Here is a 22,478-nt window from a genome sequence, read left to right as displayed (position 1 = left end):
TAGAGATCTCTTCAAGAAAATTAGAGATACCAAGGGAACATTTCATGCAAAGATGGGCTCGATAAAGGACAGAAATTGTATGGACCTAACAGAAGCAGAAGATATTAAGAAGAGGTGGCAAGAATACACAGAAGAACTGTACAAAAAAGATCTTCACAACCAAGATAATCATGATGGTATGATCACTCACCTAGAGCCAGACATCCTGGAATGTGAAGTCAAGTGGGCCTTAGAAAGCATCACTATGAACAAAGCTAGTAGAGGTGATGGAATTCCAGTTGAGCTATTTCAAATCCTGAAAGATGATGCTGTGAAAGTGCTACACACAATATGCCAGCAAATTTGGAAAACTCAGCAGTGGCCACAGGACTGGAAAAGGTCAGTTTTCATTCCAATCCCAAAGAAAGGCAATGCCAAAGAATGCTCAAACTACCACGCAATTGCACTCATCTTACACACTAGTAAAGTAATGCTCAAAATTCTCCAAGCCGGGCTTCAGCAATATGTGAACCCTGAACTTCCTGATGTTCAAGCTGGTTTTAGGAAAGGCAGAGAAACCAGAGATCAAATTGCCAACATCCGCTGGATCATTGAAAAAGCAAGAGAGTTCCAGGAAAACATCTATTTCTCCTTTATTGACTATGCCAAAGCCTTTGACTGTGTGGATCACAATAAACTGTGGAAAATTCTTCAAGAGATGAGAATACCAGACCACCTGACCTGCCTCTTGAGAAACCTATATGCACATCAGGAAGCAACAGTTAGAACTGGACATGGAACAACAGACTGGTTCCAAATAGGAAAAGGAGTACGTCAAGGCTGTATATTGTCACCCTGCTTATTATTTACCATGTTAGTAGGAATATAAAATAGTACAGCAGCAGAAATAGTAAGGATATTCCCCCAAAAATTAAAAACAGAATTAACGTATGGTCTAATAATCCCACTTCTCTGTATATATCCAAATTAATTGAAATTAGGACCTTGAAGATATATTGAGACTACCATTTTCATTGCAGCCCTATTCACAATAGCCAAGAATGGAAGAAACCTGAGTGTCTATTGATGGATCAATGAGTGGATAAGGAAAATTTGGTATGTTCACAGAATGGAATATCAGTCACCTATAAAAAAGAAGGAAAATCTGTGACATGAGACAAGATGGATGAACTTAGAGGAAATTATGCTAAGTAAGTAAGCCAGTCACACCAAAAAATTACTGCATGATTCAACTTCCATGAGGTATATAAAACAGTCAATCTCATATAAACAGTGAATACAATAGTGGTTTCCAAAGGACAGGAGGTGGAGGGGGAAGTGAGTTGTTATTAAATGGCGTAAAGTTCTGTTATACAAAATGAATAAGTTCTAGGAACCTGCTGTACAACATAGCACCTACAGTTAACAACAAGATATTGTACATTTCAAAATTTAAGAGTAGATTGCATATCAAGTGTTCTTACACACAAAAAAACAAGGAACATAAGAAAATCTTGGAAGTACTGAATATGTCTACCACCTAGATTATGGTATTACCAGGGATGTTTGCATATGTCTACCCTCATCTAAGTATATGCATTAAATATATGCAGTTTTTTTGTGTATCAATTATACCTGAATAAAGCTGTTTAAAAAAAACCAAACTGTTTCTCTGGTATAGCTAAGAGTTTATGTAGTTACAATAAAAAGGAAAGCAATGGTTGCTTAAATAACTAAGCTATATATTCATTAATAAAATTTAGTAAGGTACTTCTAATAAACATGTTCCATAATACAAATTTATGCTAAGTGGTGATGTCCTTTGATGTTGAAATTCCATTTTGTGTTTCATAGTAAAGTCTCAAGAATATGAGGTCTCATGCATGATTGGACCCTCACAACAAAGAATTGTTGTTCATTGTTCTGGCTACATACCAATTCCTTTAGGAATTTTCTCCACTGAACCATAATGAATAATAAGCATATTCTCTGTGTTCCTTGGCTCCCACCTATCTCCACCCACTCATTTCCTGTACAAAACCAAAATCATACATCTACACATGGAGTTTGAGTGGACTCCGGGAGTTGGTGATGGACAGGGAGGCCTGGTGTTTTGTGATTCATGGGGTCGCAAAGAGTCAGACACAACTGAGCAACTGAACTGAACTGGGAAAATTATTGTTAAAAGTAAAGCAGGACACAGATTTACCCAGTAAATGGTATTAATAGTTGGGGTTTGAATTTTTGTACAGCTTTTCATTTTATAGCAATTAACACCAGGTCTGCAGCCACAATTTTGCTCCGACATTGTCCAGTCCATCCCTGCAAAATGAACTAACCTATGCCTTTAGGTCACAGGGTTGGACACAAATGAAGGAAGCCAAGAGAGACAGAAAACAAGAAATCAGAGGAAACCAGCTGAAAACAAGATAGTGACAACCTCCAGCAAACCTTGAGTTTCACTATATGTTAATACCACCACATTAGCATGCTAAATGACACTTCCACTAGTGGCCATGATCAGAAGTTGCAGACCAAATAAGGACAGAGAAAGGGTGGCATGCCGTTTCCAGGAAAAGACCCCCACCTTTTCCCAAAAAATTAATGCATATGCCCCTCCCCCCTTATTATTCTTACGCCTTAAAAATCAAGCTTCTTCCACTATTAGGAAAGAAGTTGATTTGTGAACTAAGTGTGAGCTTCTCCATTCTCTAGCCATTGAACAAACCTTGTACTACATCCATCTCAGCTTCAGTTTCTGTTTTGTTTTTGGATGCACAAACCCAAAGGAAATAGAACGTTCCCTGGTAAGGCAGAGAGTCTCTGCTGGGTTAGGACCCAGGAAGGGGTCCTCATGACCAATCTGCTAACACAATCAAGTATGTTGCTTAAAGTCAAATTCATTTCTCAGCTTTCAAAATGCTAAGTGAACTCTGAAATAACCTGCAGTCTTTTATAAACAGAACCACTGTAAAATATTTTTAAAGATGAGAATAAAAGTATTTCTTTTTTCTTTAATTCAGTTGTCCTGTACTAAGTCGCTTCAGTCGTGTTCAAGTCTTTGCGACCCTATGGACCATAGCCCACCAGGCTCTTCTGTCCATGGAATTCTCCAGGCAAGAATACTGTGGTGGTTTGCCATGCCCTCCTCCAGGGGATCTTTCCAATTCAGGGATGGGACCCAAGTCTCTCACGTCTCCTGTACTGTCACGCAGGTTCTTTACCACTAGTGCCACCTGGGAAGCCCCCTAATTCAAGTTAGTCAACTAAAAATATATTATTTTTCATTTGGTTTTGTTTTCTTTTGTTGAATGTGTCATGGGACCAGAAGAAACACTGATCTATTAGCACCTAATGATTGTGGCAGCTACAAAGTACCTCACTTACCAGTTTGTCTCAACCTGCTTACTTATAACCAGGGAATATACATGAGTGCTTCAGGTTTGCTTTAAGAATATAGTTAAAATGACCAATCCTCACACTCTTGCCAAAATATCTGTATTAACTAAACAAACAGAACAAGTGGTAAGCAGCCTTTGAAAAGGAAAACATTGGAAATTATTCTAGCTCCAGTAAACCAAAATCCATTAAATATATTTCTGTGTAGGCTGGAATTTTTTATAGTTCTATTTTTTCCAGTGTATATAATACTTTTACTATCAGTTTGAATACTCTCCAAAACAAAACTTACCAATGTGGCATAGCAACAGGGAGTATGGAGACAAGCAGAAAAGAATCGGTATGTTGTGCTGAAACTGGATCCATGTTTTCCCAATTATCAGACTATCTTTTACATCCTCAAATTCTTTTTATAAGAAAATTTTTTGAGGACTTCACATTGCTTAGGAGCACAGAAAAGCTGGACTTTGGCGGTGTGTTCAGCCAGTGAAATACAGACCAGAAAAGCATGCTTATACTGGTCTGGTCTTTCTTCTTCCTCCCATTCTTCTCATTTGTTCTTCTGACCCATTCTTCTCTCGTGCCTACTGCGCCTCACATCTCCAGTCAGGCTCCTTAGAAATCTTCCTGTCCCTTCTCCAGTATCACTTTTCAATTTAACCAGAGCTCATATTCTGCCCAGCACTTAACCCAAGTTCTTTTTCCTGGTCTCCTTGCCTGAACAGCACAGGGATGAGAGATTGCACTCTGGCTGTTGTTCTGTTTTCAATTTTCCAGTTCAGAGAGTTCACAATTCTGCTCCAATCCCTGAGACAGGGAGGCTGGCTAGGGCCCTGCTATGCCCACCGTGGCCTGAGGATCAGCGGTCTTAGACCTCACTTCAGGCTTGCCAAATCAGAATCAACATATCTCTGTTTCTAAAAGATTCCCAAGGCTATCTTGTCTGTACATTAAATATGAGGAGCTCTGGCTAGATTAGTGGTTCACTGAATTTTTTTTTCAAGCTTTACTGATATAATTAACATATAACATTGTGTAAGGTTAAGGCGTACAATGAGATAATATATAGGTGTATATTGCAAAATGGTCACTGTAATAAGGTTAGTGCATCCTTCTCCTTACAAAATACCATTTTGTTGCTGTTGTACTGGTGAGAATGTGGAAGCTCTACTCTCAAGCACAGGTGGCTTTGCAGGCCAGTGACGTATGTCATGGCCAGATCTGAGTCCATGAGCATCTGTGGGGCCTTGGTTGTCAGCATGCACTCATGTAGCCGCAGGGCCTAGCAGAAGAGGAGCACACAGCAGGCAAGGCAAGCCATGGGAGCTGAGGTCAGTGCTGTGCAGTGGCTACCAGTAGGCGCGTGTGGCAGTATAGGCTAGTGAAGGAGTCGGGACCAGATCGGGGTCCACAAGCAGTGGGGGCCTGGGCTGTTAGCACTCACTCATGCAACTGTGGGATCTGGGACTATGGGTGGTTAAACAACAGAAACGTGTTTTCTCATCATTCTGGAGGCTGGAAGTCCAGGATCCAGGCGTCAGCAGGTTTGGTTTCTTCTGAGGCCTCTCTCCTTGGCTTGGAGATGGCTGCATTTTCGCTGTGTTCTCACACAGCATACACATCCCTGGTATCTTTCTCTTCTTATAGAAACCAGTTATTTTGTATTGGGGCCCACTCATATCAACACATTTAACCTTCATCACCCTCTGCAGAGGCTTGGTTTGGGTGGGGGAACATAATGCAGTCTGTAACAGCTAACAAATGAGTTTTAAATTTATTCATTACAGTAAAGGCCAACACAAAAAACTTTTCAAATTTTGTATTATTTTAATATTCTGCTTATTTATCTTAGAATTTAATTCCTATACTCTGTTATGCAATTTGGCACATACACATTCATGACCATTATTTCTCCACTGTATTTTGCAATTTTTACCAAAGAAGTAATGCCAGTTGATTCTTTATGACTGAAATCTCAAGTTGATATTATCATATTTCATTTGTTTATAGTTTGCTGTTACTTCATTTTTCTTAAACTTTTAATTTTGAAATATTTATGTATTAACATTTACTTGTAAGACATAATATAGAGAAATCCTATGTACCTTTTACCAAGTTTTCCCAACAATAATATCTTGCCAAAGTGTGGTACAGTATCACAGCCAGGATATTGGCAATGATAAAGTTAAAATAAGGGACATTTCAGTCACCACACCAGTTTCGTCCCCTCATTCATCCATGGAAACCAGTAATTTGTTCCTTTCTTTAATTCTGTCATTTAAAGAATGTTACATAAATGGGATTATAAAGTATGTAACCAATTTTGATTGGCTTTTTGCACTCAGTATAATTCTCTGGAGACTCACTTAGGTTGCTGCATCAATACTGTCCTCCTGGGACTTCCCTGGTGACTCACTGGTAAAGAATCTGCCTGCCAATGCAGGGGACACGGGTTTGATCCCTGTTCCAGGAAGATCCCACATGCTGCAGAACAACTGAGCCCCTGAGACACAACTACTGAGTCTGCATGCTGCAATACTGAAGCCCGAGTGCCTAGAGCTTGTGCTCTGCAACAAGAGAAGCCGTGGCAATGAGAAGCCTATGCACCACAATGAGAAACCCCCGCTCCCCACTAGAGAAAACCCACGCAAAGCAACAAAGACCCAGCACAGACAAAAATAAATACTTTCCTCCTTTTGATTGCAGAGAATTATTTCATGGTATAGATATATCACAGTTTGTTTATTCATTAACCTATTAAAGGACATCTGGTTGTTTCCAGTTTTTGGCTATCATTAATTAAACCTTCCCAAACATTCAATTATACATTTCTGTGTGAATGTAAGCCCAGCACAGGTTCGCGACCGTCTGTGTCATTGTGCCTCTCAGAAAGGAGAAGAGCTGGCTGCTCTTGGTCTGACTGCAGGACACGTGCTAGGAAAGCAGGGATGAGCCTGAGATGAGGAGCAAGTTGCAGCAGGCCCACCGACACTGGGATGCAGGTTTCTCAGGTCCTCTGTTGTTGCCATGGACTAGTTTGTCACGTGCTGAGCCTCAGGTGCTTGGCTGTGTTCTGACATCATATCCTTTGAACTTTTCATCTTCCTTGGTATTTTCACATGGTTTTAAAGATGTGAGTTCATGCAGATGAACTGAAAGTTATGAAATGGGGAGAAAAGCTTCAAACAAGGCCAGTGGTTTTCATACTCAGGCATCACGGTGAGCACAGATTGCTCCTTAGACGATTTCACCTTTCGCAGTCCTGCCAGAAAGAGATTGACGAGGACCACTCCCAAGGGACATGAGGACAGACTGACGATCAGAACCCATGAAACTCACACAAGGTCACACAGCTGGAGAGTTCAGGCTGGAATTTGAATCCGGGTGTGACTCCAGAGGCTGCTCCAAACCTCCAGTGTGCAGTGACCACATGCGTTCATCTTACAGACTGTCACAGGTTTCGAATATGGGGGAACTGAACTATTTCCGAAGTGAATTCATTCTTTCTGTCAGTAGATGTCTATTTTGCTTACTCTGTGCCAGGCACTGCTCTGGACACTGGAATTACAGCCACAAACAAGACAGAAGTCTCAGAGATTGTAGCCTTGTGGACGGATGAAAAAATAAGTCCCCATCGTTCACCTGATATATTTGTTGGCACATGAGTAAACTATTTTCATAAATCAATGAGTGGTGTGAATACTGCAAATTTAAGCTGCAAGAGTCAGTGCTTTAATCATTAATTTTCATCATCATCATGACAAGAACCACGTCTTATTCCTGTGAATGATCCCCTAGTTGATCACTGCCCCTGGTGGTGCCTCAAAAATTCTTTGTGTAATGACAGTCTGTTGTGGACATAAAAATTTATGTACATTGTTTTCCTTTATTTTTAAGAAAACATGGCAGTTTGTTCTTGTGAATATATAAAATCAGCCTGATTCTTAATAATGGACCAAGTTTTTTGAGTAGTTTTACACCAGTCTTGATCACAAATGTGGAATTTCAAGGCAGTGTCATATATAAACACATGCTAGAATAACAGATGGGTTCAAATACTTTTTATTAACTAAAATGCTCTAATTTTATTTTTCAGTGAAAATATTATAGCAAGTCCTCATATGCTGCTTTGGTATTTTTAGTTTTACCATTTATAGAGGTAAGTAGAGACTTTATCATCTAGAATCTCTGTATCTAAAACACTTATTCATGAATAGCTGTCACTCTTCTCTATATTGAGCATGAAATACTCCTACCAGAGGGAAATAATTTTTCCATTGTTTATTTCAGTGGTATATTTTAGATGTTTTGAAAGGTAATTGTACTGTTATTATTGTCTTGAATGAAAAATGACCAAATGAAACACGTGATAAATTGCACATCAGCCAGTTTGAGTGGGGGACATGATGTCAGAACTTGGTTGTCAAGGCAGGCCAGGAGGATGACATATGCTGGAGAAAGCAGGCTGTCTGCGCTCTCCTCATAGGAAGGGTCAGTGGCAGACAGTAAAGTGGACACAAGAACACAGCCTCCGTTTTTAGGGATGTAGACTTTCAGAGCTTAAAGAACCCTGGAGATGGGTATTCCCCTGATTCCATAGAGTAATGATCAAGATGATCAACCCCTCAGGAGTGTGGTTTTTCTTGCCTTCTTATAAACGTGGAGGTTGGAGTGAAGGCAAGGCTAGAATCCAGACAGCCCGAAGCTTGTGGGTTGTTCCTTCAGTTGATGAATTCATTCTTTATGCACTGAGCAGAGCTGGGTGTGAGCAGACGGGCAGTCACAGTTCTCATCTTAAAGGAGCATACTGTCCGGATCAGACGGCCCATTTACTCTGAGGTGAGGCCGTCTCAGAGCAAATATCACAGAGCGCTCTAAAGTGATGAGGACGCAGCATCTAAGGACATGGGGAGGAGGTGGGGGATGTGGGGGTGTCTGGAGAGGAGGGAGCCCTGGAGCACAGGAGAAACCATCTTAACTGCACCGGCACCCTCAGTATTGAGTTCAGACTCCTCACTGAAAACCTCTTCAGAACCAACCAAACAAAAAGACACAATTAATTTACCGAAAACTGGATGAATGTTACAATAATACCCAGGAATCAGTGTGGTCAGGAGTATGCAGGAGAAAGAACAAGCCTGCACTCGGAGGACCACAGCTACAGTTTCTTGGAACCCTTGGAGCATGATGCCCAGAAAAAGAAAATGTCTTTTGTTAGTGTCAGGGAAATTGAACAAAAAACATTTCTTACTTTCAGGAAATCTTGCATTTGTATCAAAGCACCGAGCTAAGATAATAATGTAATGAGGCTCGGATACAAGGGCTTAAAACCCACAAAGTGAATCAGAAGCCACTCCTGGCTTCTGCCAGGACTTCCTGACATCTCTAAGGTCACATCTACGTTGAGTTTATCCCTCCAACACTCTATGCAATTCCAGCAGAAGTCACCAGATGGGCTTGGGTCCTGTTGGGCCACTAGATTTCTCAAAGATAGTGTATTAGCTGTTGATAATCACTTAGCTAACTAGATTCCCCCTCCTCCTTTAAGCTTATAATATATTAGACGTTATTTTAAATGCCACACATTTATTATTTAAAAGTTTATCATTTTTTCCAAACCATCTTATGGGCAAAGGAATTAAGTATTTTCTAAAATTTAATATAGTTAGAAAATTTATAAAACTGGATCAAGGTGCCTAGATAAACACATACTTAAAGTACTATTTACACCTGGCCTCGTAGTGAACCACTGAAATTTTAATTTTCAATGCTACTTAACTAATATAAATTCATCTCTATTTAATGGCATGGGTCCTGCTGTAATCAAAACCTTTAGTAGAAAAAGAAAATTTCATAGAGAAATACAGCAGAATGCAGTGATATCAGGAATCACTGAGGCCCCGCCCTCAGATCTTAACCTTCAGATCACAAGCACTGAGGAAGTGGAGTCTATGAAAGGAACAGGGAGGCTCTGGGGTGCGCATGGAGAAATTCCTCCCCTCTTCCAAGCCCATATGCTCAAGTCCAGCCCTGTGATAATCTCCTTTATGCCAAATTCTTCCTAAAAACCAGCCTCTATTTTTTTTTTTTTTATTCCAGATTGGAGCATCTATTGTTCCTCAGCAGAACCCACAATACAAACTATTTTTGTTTTAAGGCACTGAGATTTTGAGATTGTTTTATTCCTGGAGCACAATCTGCTGCTGCTAAATCGCTTCAGTTGTGTCCAACTCTGTGCAACCCCATGGACTGCAGCCTACCAAGCTCCTCCATCATGGGATTTTCCACAGTACTGGAGTGGGTTGCCACAGCCTTCTACGGGAGCACAATCTAGAGTGACCTAATTCAGTCACTTTCCAGGTACAAAAGATGTATTAATGAAACTGGCGTTCAAGATAAGGTAGGCTGTATTGGAAGTCTAACTGAGGCCATAGATTTCTTGAGTTGGTTCCTTCCTGGTTTGTTGCTTATTTGTTTCCCTGTCTTTAAGTATAATAGGTGTAATTATCACACACGTTCATCTGGCCCATCTTTAATAGGACATGTAAAGATTCTGATCTTCCCTCCCAAGGTCACTGCCTTGGATATAGACAGACTGCAAGTCTCTGTGATGACCCCCATAGGGTCATTTCTCCAACAGATTCTCAACAGTCTATGAGAACCTCATTACTCAACTCATTCCAGGCATTCATGGCACAAAATTTTCTGACGAAAGTGACAGTGATTGGCAGACTTGTTTGCAGCTGGGAATAGGGGCCAGGACTAGAAGCACCAAGAGTTTAATGATTCTGCTGATACTGGCCTCTGTGAATAGAAAGATGAGACAAAAAAAGTCCTTTCTACTTTAAAAGTAAAGGACTTCTGCCCTATTGCTTTCCTATTCGAAAATTTTTCCTCCAACTGAAAGTATACTCATCAGGAGTGGAAAGTTGTTATTTTTAAGGAAACGTAACAGCCCTTGTTACAATAGCTTTCCAGAAATACATCACAGCAAGGTGTATGGGTTTGTAGAGAGGACTACCTCAACCCAAAGTTGTTTCATGCTCAGCAGTTTCCTGGATATTTATCAATGTGTGATCTAAATTGGTTTCTGCTCCTGCATGTCTAAGCCTTAGCTTTTCACATTATCTTCTCAACAGTTACATTGTCTCTTTTTCACTATCTCATACTCTGTGCCCCACTATCTTATACTCTGTGCAACACAATACACAAGAGGCTGCCTTCCTTCCAGTATAACATTAGTGATTCCTTATGCTGCATAGTGGGGGTAGTTGCAGAAATTAAGTTGGGAGATTCATGAGGCACAATCTGTTCGGTACTTGTGTTGTTATGTCTGCTTGTAATCCCCAAAAAGCAATAGGCTCAAAATGATTAAACCTCTTAAACAACCCCTCCTGGGGGGATGGGGTGGGAGGGAGACTGAAGAGGGAGGAGATATATATATATATATTTTTTTTTTTTATCTCGTTCTGCTGATTTGAGTTATTGTATGGCAGAAACTAACACAACAGTGTAAAGCAACTATCCTACAATAAAAAAAAAAAACCACCCTTCTTTTGCATTCTGATATGAGTAGTCAATAATTCTTCCCTCCAGGCAAATATCAGTTTCCAACCATAGCCAACCATGACTCCTTATGCTCCTCTGGGTATATAGAAAGGTCCCTTCATAGAAGCTCTAAAATATCTTCCAGGATCATTCCTCCTTCTTTAAAGGTCAGTCTCCCATGTCAGACTGTGGGACTTTAAAGACTTATGTGCCTCAGTGTCTCCAGATCCCAGGACAGGAACTGTGAACTAATAAACTATCCAGAAATGGCTGGTAAGTGAAGAGTTTCTTAGTTCATCTGCAGGTCCCTGTGTCTCCTCCTAGGCATCTTTGCAAACCATGATGTTAATTCTTAAAGTAGACCTCCATTCACAAAACTCTACTGGTTAAAAATGCTCACTGGAACTATATTTTTAACAAAAAAGATGAAGACACCTTAGTCTAATATTCAAAAGCCTTATTATTCTGCATGAGTTTCCAAATCTTTGTTCCAGAAAACCCACAAGAGAGCTCAGCTACACTCTTCGCTTTTTTCCCCTATATCAGTGTCTCACTTGTGTTTTGCTCATGATATTTCATTTACTTCAATCAGTTACCCCCCCTTTTCTTCCTCTTTACATTCTGCCTTAGTATTCTACAACATAGTTATTATACTCCTGTGATCCTCAGCCATTCAGCAGGCCATTAGAGCATTCCCAGCACGTCCTAGACATTGTGTGGAGTAGAGGACTTACAGATGTGGAAGATGCCATTGTACCCTGCTGCTTCTGCTGCTGCTAAGTCGCTTCAGTGGTGTCCAACTCTGTGCGACCCCATAGACAGCAGCCCACCAGGCTCCCCCATCCCTGGGATTCTCCAGGCCAGAACACTGGAGTGGGTTGCCATTTCCTTCTCCAATGCATGAAAGTGAAAAGTGAAGGTGAAGTCGCTCAGTCGTGTCCGACTCTTTGCGACCCCATGGACTGCAGCCCACCAGGCTCCTCCGTCCATGGGATTTTCCATGCAAGAGTACTGGAGTGGGGTGCCATTGCCTTCTCCACCATTGTACCCTAAAGGAGCCCAATTCTCGGGGACAGACAGATGTGCAAACTTAGAATCCAGTGAAGCGAGGTACTCTGGGAACTCAAGGGATAATGCAACCTACCCCAGGCAAGGGAGAACAGTGTTGGGAAATGCACCTTGCAGAGGCTGTAATCTGAGCTGACGTTCAAAAACTAACTAGGATTTAGCTAGAAAAAAGAATGAGGTAAGCAGAAGGAGGCGGAGGCAGCAAGCTTCGGAGATTCAAACGCAGATGGTATAATTTAAGCAGTGCATGAAATGCACAACTGCCTACACAGAAACTCCCAAAGAATCATGACTCTATCTGTCATGAATATACTACTTATTGACCTATCTTACAGTTATTAAAAGATTATGAGATCTTCATTGTTAGACCAGAAAATGAGAACTGAGCATAATTCATCTTTTACACCCCTAACATATTCTTTCAAAATGCCTTCCATTTACACATTTATCAGATGACTGATAGATGTTTACTGAATGGACAAATAATTTTTAGATGGAACTGCCCTGAACTGTCATGTCAGGAGTACTTTAGGAGAGTCTGAATATTTAGTTAGTGACTTTGCACAGGGACTTCACAGTGTGGTACTTTTAGGGTATCTACCAGAGAAAATCTGGAAAGCTGTTTCAATTTCAGGAGACATAATCAAGGCTCTGACGGTCAGCACGGCATTCTCTGCTAACATTAGGCTATTACATTTGATGTTGCTGGTGTATGCTAGCAAAGTAGATGCAAACTCCCTATCTGATAATGCAACCCTGGCTCAGGCCACCTGTAGCATTTGTGGGGCTTGTGACAAGAGAACAAATAGAGGCTCACGCATCATATATCTGTGTGTTCACAAGTCAAAAATAACATGCAGAAAAGGGTAAGTAAAAGTGTTCTGTGCTCCTAGCTTGACAAGATACCTTACTCACCTAGAAGAGTGGGTTCTGATTCTGAACTCTCAGACTGTGGACTTATAGGTTAGAAGGTAGCCGCGCAGACAAAGTCTATCACTGGGCTAGAGAGGTCCTTTCTCCTTCACTTCTGCCTGCTCTGCATCTTCCCACCCTGAGAGGGACTGTGCATTCATGTGGACACCACCAAACACAGGTTAAAACCTCATTCACACCTCACTACTGATATCTACCACTTGGTTACCCCTTGGGCCCAGGACTGTACACAAATGAGGCAGGTCTGCACTCAGTATAATGGGCCCACGAAACCCACACAGCCCTGGAAGGGGACTGAGGGCCATTAGAGAAGGGAATCCTGATACATGAGTACCCAGAGTAGGGGCTGGAAGTGGATTGCTAGTGGTCCCACCGGGAGCCTGGTCAGAGGCTAGGAAGGGGCCTGTGTCATCTGGGCCTTAAGGTAGTATTTCTGCTTCCAAACCATCACCCCGTCAATACACTCTCTCACTCCCACGAAGATACAGTCACCATCATAAACATTTAATAGCTTGATACACACTGTCAGGGAAATTAATGTTTCCTCCCCTGAGAAAGATATAGTTACTGAAATAAATATAATGAACATGTATAAGGAATCTTAAATACTTAAAATATACAGTAGAATATTTTGTGAGCAGCTCGGGAATCAAACCATCAAAATAGTGACTATAATCATGTGTGAAACTAATTTCGTATTAATGGTTCAACTAGGAAATAATGAAACAAAGGCTTTCATGCAAACTGATAAGAAACTATGAGAATTATCTATGAAAAGTTACAACAAAAATGGCTATAGAAAAAACATCTGGACAGCTGACAACCAGAAACAGTCTCAAGAATAGCTATGGTTTCCTGATGCGGGTGAAAGCAATGGAGTCTCCACCTGATAAGGTAAAATTCTTTGACATAAAGCCTAACTCAACCTTCCTTACACTGGTTTCAAAATGGTCATAAAGTATAATTTGGGAGACTTTCCACTGAAATCGCCAATAGAACTGTGAGTTGGTTGTACACCTCTACTAATTTATAATGGCAGAAAATTGGTCATCCTTTCCAAGGATAACTATGAAGTTATGATTGAGGTTTCACAATAGAAGTGAATTTAATGCATTCATTTTTAGAATAATATAACTTTGGAAAAACTTCTTATCTGTGGGTGCCAGTGGAGGAACAAGGGGAAAAAACACTCAATTCAGAGATGAGCCTTGAGTCAGAACTTCAGTACTCATCAGGCAAATGACTTACAGTAAGTCATTTCAATTGAATTCCTTGAGAAACAGTGTCTCAACATAAAATAAGAATCATAGTCAGTATTATTTTGTGGAGACAAAACTGGGCCACAAGTGCAATGCTCTGTAAACATCAATGTGTGGTAGAAGAGTTATCTAGTAAAATGAATATATTTGTTTCAACTATCTCCCTCTGTTATTTCTGACGTATGTCATATATAAAAGCTATATCCTTCAGGGTTTCCCTGGTGGCTCAGTGGTAAAGAATCTGCCTGGCAATGAAGGAGACATGGGTTTGATCCCTGATCTGGGAAGATCCCACATGCCACGGAGCAACTAAGCCCATGTGCCACAACTATTAAGCCTGGGCTCTAGAGCCCAGGAGCTGCAACTACTGAGCCCATGTGCCACAACTCTTCAAGCCCGCACACCCTAGAGCCTGTGCTCCACAACAAGAGAAGCCACCACAATAAGAAGCCTGTACAACACAACTAGAGACTGGCCCTCACTCATCACAACTAGAGAAAGCCTGCCAAGCAATGAAGACCTAGCACAGCTAAATGTATACAAATACATAAAACTATTTTAAAAAGCTATATCCTTCAACAGCAGGTACATTTCTTTTTCAGCCTCAGTAGCAGCTAATTCCTCAAATTTGAAACATGCAGTGCTCTGATTCAGTCATTAAAATGATTCTGAATCAAGGTGCCATCTTGCCAGCTGATGCTTTCATTTTAATAAGCAATTATGATCAATTATGTTATCATCTATTTGATAGTTTGACAACTGAGACTTTCTGTAAGTAAAATAATGATCTCAACTGTGTTTCTGGTCAATTCTGTCATACTGTATAAGCCTCAGTATCATTTTAATGAATTTTTATTCTGCAGAAAATTAAAGTATACATGACTAAGATAAAATAACAAAAGTTAGGCAAAAGGTTTATATTCTTCATTGTGCATGTCCTGAGGGGGAAAAGAGCAATTTCATATTGGTAAACATATTCCAGAAGCATAAATAAAGCACTGAATGAAGCAGAGGTTGTTCAAAAACAAGGAGAAATATAGTCAATACTCAACATCAAGAAAAGCCATAAACAAACCTCTGAGCTGATTATGGAGATGAACTGAGACAAAGATCTGAAGGAGTTAATGAAGAGTCAGAATTCAGAAAGAGACCTGTGATTTTGACATTAAACATCTACATTATTAACTGGTGTGACATTCATGATTACTGTGTGTTTACGAGCCTAGCTCCAGGGACATTTGTGGCACAAATAAGGCCATTCTTTGGAATCTACTGCTTCTCCTTAACAAACTTATATGTATTTGTGCCACTCTTCAAGTTCCCCTGCTCTTATCTATGATTCTGAATTCTGGGGTAGCTTAATGTCTTAAGCTATGACCTATAACTGTCTTTTTCCCATCTCCTTTTTTGAGAACCATGTAACTGTGTATAACAAAAATTTTGTTTTTTTTTTACACAAACACATACAGTGACAGAGATCCATACCCTATAGCCCTAAAAACCTCCACTTCATGGACAATCCTGCCCCATATATACCCCGTTAACCTGCCCTCTAATCTGTGTATTCTTCAGTTTGCATCTCTAAAAGAAACTTTAAAAATCAAGTTATGACACTATTTCCAAACCTAAAATAAGCTTATGTCACCATATGTTCAACTGGTGTTCAAAATTACTATTGTTTCAGATATCATCATTGTTTGTACATTTTGTTTAATAAATATCTAAGTGTTACTCATGCTCTTTTAATCTAGGTGTTTCTCCTTCACCCTTTCACTCCACTTTCCCAACCATTTAATAATAAAAGAGCTGAGTACTTATTAAATACCAAATCCTGTGGAAACCCATACATGCATGTCTTCTAATTCTTACAAGGGCATTGCAGGTTGAACACTGATGCCCTCATTCTCTCTTGCCAAGCACCAAGCTTCAAACATAGGAGCTTCTGACTACAAATTTGGCATTCTTTCCACTCTACCATGATCCAATTTCACTTTATTTTTTTTTTCCAATTTCATTTTAAAGGCATACAACTGTATCAGTGTTCCCATATCTTTACTACTCGATGCCCCTGCCATGCAATTTTCTGTGTGTCATTCTTTTCTTCAAAAAAGGGAGGAAGGACAATCATTTCTTAAGATACAGTAATCCCTGAAATGGCCTTTAATGAGAATTTATACATGGAACAGTACTCACCAACAACCACTATGAATTACAAAATAAGTCAAGGCAAAATCACCTTTTTTATTTTGACAGGAATCTTCCTTACTAGACTGACAGAGGTAGAGAAGAACAAAGAAAGACAGTCTATCAAACTCTTTAAGAGACTTTATAAAATCCCCCAAAGTATCTTTGGGTAAGAGATGGAAAATGAGGGTCTCATGTAGCTAAAATCACCTACATTCAGAGAATCAAGACTGATTAAGATTAAAATAATCTTCAAGAGATCAATACTGAATATAAAGACAGTTCTAAATCCAAAACCCAAAGTGAAATATGTTTGCATTTATCCATACCTCCTTGAATTTCTTTCATTAATGTCTTAGAGTTTAAATTGTTTAAATCTTTTACCTCCTTAGTTAAATTGATTACTTGGTATTTCATATTCTTTTGGATGCAATTATAAATGGAATTTTTTTCTCTTTCAGATACTTCAATATTTGTGTGTAGAAACATTTACATACCACATCACACTGGTCAGAATGGCCATCATCAAAATGTCTACAAATAATAAATGTTGAGAGGGTGTGGAGAAAAGGGAACCTTCCTACATTGTTGGTGGCGACGTAAATTGGTGCAGCCACGATGGAGAACAGTATGGAGGTTCCTTAAAGTCAACTAAAACTAGAGCTACCATATGATCCAGCAATCCCAGTTCTGGGCATACATCCAAAGAATGTGCAGGGCAAGAATAGAGACTCAGACGTAGAGAATGAACTTGTGGACCCAGTGGGGGAAGGAGAGGGTGGGAAGAATTGAGAGAGTAGCACTGACATATACACACTACCATGTGTAAAGAGAGCTAGGGGGAAGCTGCTGTACAGCACAGGGAGCTCAGCTCGGTGCTCTGTGATGACCTAGAGTGGTGGGATAGGGAAAGGGTGGGAGGGAGGCTCAAGAGGGAGTGGATATATGTATACATGTAGCTGATTCACATTGCTGTACAGCAGAAACTAATATAACATTGTAAAGCAATTATACCTCAATTAAAAAATAAATTCTAAATGTTTAAAAAAAGGATATATGCAACCTAATGTTCATAGCAATAATATTTACAATAGCCAAGACATGGAATCAACTTAAATGTCCATCAACAGAGGAATGGATAAACAAGATATGGTACATATTAATATACACAGTGGAATATTACTCAGCTATCAAAAAGAATGAAATAATGCCATTTGCAGCAACATGGGTGGACCTAGAGATTGTCATACCTAGTGCAGTCAAACAGATAAAGACAAATATCATATCATTTATATTTGGAAACAAAAATTGGTAAGATGAACTTATATACAAAACAGAAACAGACTCAACAAACACAGAAAGCAAACTTAACCAACAGAGAAAGGGGAATGAGCAATAAATTGGGAATTTGAGATTATTAGATACACACTACTAAATATAAAATAGATAAACAACAAGAACCTATTGTATAGCACTGAGAACTATATTCAATACTTTGTAATAAACTACAATGGAAAATAATTCAGTATAACTGAGTCACCTTGCTCCTCCAAAAACCTTATCCCCAGGCTGCAAACTATCCGGAAGAATTATCTGAACATGAACAAGTACAAAGTGATATACAAGGGGCCAGGGGCCAGGGTTAAGTACAGTGCAGAGGGCCTGCTTTGCTACCTCTGGGACCACGTGAACATTTCAATGATAGAGACCACAGATTTTCCCTTCAACACCTCTGATTGGGAGGGTTACCTGCCTCAGGAGGACATTAGGACCAAGGCAGTGGGGCAGGTGTGTCTCTCCAGCAGGATCTCTGAAGTCCTCCCGGCTAGGTCGAGAAATAGATGATCATGATGCAGTCCAGAGGTTTAATGGGGCACCCACAGTCAAATTCCAACAAGACGTGGGCACGAAAACCACCATTCATCTGGTAAACTCTCAGTTGGTCACCACAGAAGCGGGCTTCCTGAAAGACAGTTTGTACAATGAAGGAATCCTAATTGTGTGGGACCCATCTGTTTACCATTCAGATATCCCAAAGTGGTACAGGAATCCCGACTACAGTTTCTTCAATAACTTCAAGAGCTATCGTAAGCTGCATCCTGATCAGCCCTTTTACATCCTCAAGTCCCAGATGCCTTGGGAGCTGTGGGACATCATTCAAGAAATCTCCTCAGAGCAGATCCAGCCAAACCCCCTGTCCTCCGGGATGCTCGGCATTGTCATTATGATGTTACTGTGTGACCAAGTGGTTATTTACAAGTTCCTCTCATCCAAGCACAAGACTGATGTATGCAACTACTATCAGAGGTATTTTGACAGTGCCTGCACAATGGGCGCCTAACACCCACTCCTCTTTGAGAAGAACATGGTGAAGCGCCTCAACCTCGGCACAGACAAGGACATCTACCTGCTCGGAAAAGCCACGCTGCATGGCTTCCGGACAATTCGCTGTGGAGCATAAGCTCCCCAGCCAGGCCCCCTCACCCTTCCCCACTGGCATTTTACAGCTGGTCTTCTGGACACCCCGGGCCTGGGAAGGAAGACTGTGTGCCTGAATAATCACAGCCCACACTCCAGGCAGCAAGAGCCCTGGGGCTTCAGAAACTCAAGGGCAGGGCCCCCAGCCCAGTTTGCCCTGTTGTCACGGGGGTGTGTGAACCCAGAGCCTCCTGTCTCACTCATGTATACCCGTTTAGCATTCCCTCCAGAGCCTCCCGCCCCCGACCCAGGTAAATGCAAGATCCACCTTTCCCACCAGGGCTGCCAAAACTGGTCTGCTTTCCCCACCAGAATGCTGTTGTTATTGCAAACCAGGGAAACAGGAAAAAAGGTACAGGAAGCTTGGGGCTGGTGCACTGGGATGACCCAGAGGGATGGTATGGGGAGGGAGGTGGGAGGGGGGTTCAGGTTAGGGAACATGTGTACACCCGTGGCAGATCCATGTTGATGTATGGCAAAACCAATACAATATTGTAAAGTAAAAAAAAACCAAAAAAGGTACAGTCTCTATCCTCATGGAGAAGGCAATGTCACCCCACTCCAGTACTGTTGCCTGGAAAATCCCATGGACCGAGGAGCCTGGTGGGCTGCAGTCCATGGGGTCATGAAGAGTCGGACACGACTGAGCGACTTCACTTTCACTTTTCACTTTCACGCATTGGAGAAGGAAATGGCAACCCACTCCAGTGTTCTTGCCTGGAGAATCCCAGGGACAGACGAGCCTGGTGGGCTGCTCTATGGGGTCACACAGAGTCGGACACGACTGAAGCGACTTAGCAGCAGCAGCAGCAGAATCACCTTGTAGTACGCCTGAAACACTGTAAATCTACTATACTTCAATTAAAAATGAAATGCATTTATAATTTTGAGTTCTCTATTTTCCTTGGTAAGTCCAGCTAAAAGTTTGCAAATTTTATCTATATTTTTTAAAACTGTCTCTTAGTTTTCATAATCTTTTCTATTGCATTATTAGTCTCTATTTCATTTATTTCTGCTCTGATCCTGATAATTTCCTTCCTGCTGCTAATTGCTATACAGCACAAATTTTGGTCTTTTGTTTTTCCATTTGTCTGATAACTTTTGATTATTGAGCTCTCTATTGATTCATTGACTATTCAGGAGTCTGTTATTTAATTTCCCCATATTTGTGAATTTTCCAGTTAGTGTTTTGAAACTGATTGCTAGACTCACAGTACACACAGACTCACACATAATGGAATACTACTCTACCAAAAAAAGAATGAAAGTTTGCCATCTGCAGCAACACAGATGGATTGCATTATGGACGGCATTATGCTAAGTGAAATAACTCAGACAAAGACACATACTATATGATATCATGAACATGTGGCATATAAAAAAATAAAACAAACTAGTAAATATAACAAAAAGGAAACAGGTTCACAGATATAGAGTACAAACTAGGGCTTACCAATGGAGAGAAGGAAGGGAGGGAGGTAATATAGAGGGGTAAGAGATTAAGAGGTACAAACTATGTCTAAAACAGATAAGCTGCAAGGATATACTGTACCAAAAAAGGGACTATAGTAATAGTTTATAATAATTATAAATGGAATGTAACCTTCAAAAATTGTGAACCACTATGTTGTATACTTGTAACTTACATAATAATATATACCAACTATATATCAATTTTTTTAAAATCTATTTTTGTACATTTATTTGTTCTTTTGTTTAGATGATCTATCCATTGTTGAAAGTAGGATACTGAATTCCCTTGCTATTACTGTATTGCTGTCTATTTTTCCCTTCAATTTAGTTCAGTCACTCAGTCGTGTCTGACTCTTTGTGACCCAATGAGTCACAGCATGTCAGGCCTCCCTGTCCATCATCAACTCCCGGAGTCCACCCAAAGCCATGTCCATTGAGTCGGTGATGCCATCCAACCATCTCATCCTCTGTCGTCCCCTTCTCCTCCTGCCCTCAATCTTTCCCAGCATCAGGGTCTTTCCCAATGAGTCAGCTCTTTGCATCAGGTGGCCAAAGTATTGGAGTTTCAGCTTTAGCATCATTCCTTCCAAAGAATACCCAGGGCTGATCTCCTTTAGAATGGACTGGTTGGATCTCCTCACAGTCTGAGGGACTTTTAAGAGTCTTCTCCAACACCATAGTTTAAAAGCATCAATTCTTCTGTGCTCAGCTTTCTTTATAGATCAATTCTCACATCCATACATGACTACTGGAAAAGCCATAGCCGTGACTAGACGGACTTTTGTTGTCAAAGTAACGTCTCTGGTTTTTAATATGCTGTATGCTGCTGCTGCTAAGCCGGTTCAGTTGTGTCTGACTCTGTGCGACCCCATAGACGGCAGCCCACCAGGCTCCCCTGTCTCTGGGATTCTCTAGGCAAGAATACTGGAGTGGATTGTCATTTCCTTCTCCAATGCATGAATGTGAAAAGTCAAAGTGAAGTAGCTCAGTCGTGTCCGACTCTTAGCGACCTCATGGACTGCAGCCTACCAGGCTCCTCCGTCCATGGGATTTTCCAGACAAGAGTACTGGAGTGGGGTGCCATTCCCTTCTCCAATATGCTGTCTAGGTTGCTCATAACTTTCCTTCCAAGGAGTAAGCGTCTTCTAATTTCATGGCTGCAGTCACCATCTGCAGTGATTTTGGAGCCCAGAAAAATAAAGTCAGCCATTGTTTCCACTGTTTCCTCATCTACTTGCCATGAAGTGATGGGACCGGATGCCATGATCTTCGTTTTCTGAATGTTGAGCTTTAAGCCAACTTTTTCACTCTTCTCTTTCACTTTCATCAAGAGGCTCTTTAGTTCTTCTTCACTTTCTGCCATAAGGGTGGTGGCATCTGCATATCTGAGGTTATTGATATTTCTCCGGGCAATCTTGATTCCAGCTTGTGCTTCTTCCACCCAGTGTTTCTCATGATGTACTCTGCATATAAGTTAAATAAGCAGGGTGACGATATACAGCCTTGACGTACACCTTTCCCTATTTGGAACCAGTCTGTTGTTCCATGTCCAGTTCTAACTGTTTCTGACCTGTTCCTGACCTGCATACACATTTCTCATGATGTACTCTGCATATAAGTTAAATAAGCAGGGTGACGATATACAGCCTTGACGTACACCTTTCCCTATTTGGAACCAGTCTGTTGTTCCATGTCCAGTTCTAACTGTTTCTGATCTGTTCCTGACCTGCATACACATTTCTCAGGAGGCAGATCAGGTGGTCTGGTATGCCCATCTCTTTCAGAATTTTCCACAGTTTATTGTGATCCACACAGTCAAAGGCTTAGGCATAGTCAATAAAGCAGAGATAGATGTTTTTCTGGAACTCTCTTGCTTTTTCGATGATCCAGAGGATGTTGGCAATATGATCTCTGGTTCCTCTGCCTTTTCTAAAACCAGCTTGAACATCTGGAAGTTCACAGTTCACATATTGCTGAAGCCTGGCTTGGAGAATTTTAAGCATTACTTTACTAGCATGTGAGATGAGTGCAACTGTGCAGTAGTTTGAGCATTCTTTGGCATTGCCTTTCTTTGGGATTGGAATGAAAACTGACCTTTTTCCAGTCCTGTGGCCACTGCTGACTTTTCCAAATTTGCTGGCATACTGAGTGTAGCAC

At 40.8% G+C, this 22,478-nt stretch overlaps 1 long non-coding RNA gene and 1 pseudogene across 9 annotated transcripts in view; one reads left to right on the top strand and one right to left on the bottom strand.

Moving 5' to 3' along the window:
- The window catches only part of LOC147340119 (uncharacterized), a 571,221-nt gene that overhangs the window by 170,058 nt on the left and 378,685 nt on the right, over nucleotides 1-22,478 (bottom strand). The window lies entirely within an intron of this gene.
- On the top strand, nucleotides 12,168-18,831 carry LOC147340125 (beta-galactoside alpha-2,6-sialyltransferase 1 pseudogene; annotated as a pseudogene).

The sequence above is a fragment of the Bos grunniens genome, chromosome X, assembly GCF_055505025.1.
Source record: "Bos grunniens cultivar Pamir isolate PY7600 chromosome X, Bosgru_T2T1.0, whole genome shotgun sequence".
NCBI lineage: Eukaryota > Metazoa > Chordata > Mammalia > Artiodactyla > Bovidae > Bos > Bos grunniens.
This window is presented reverse-complemented; position numbering and strand designations above follow the sequence as displayed.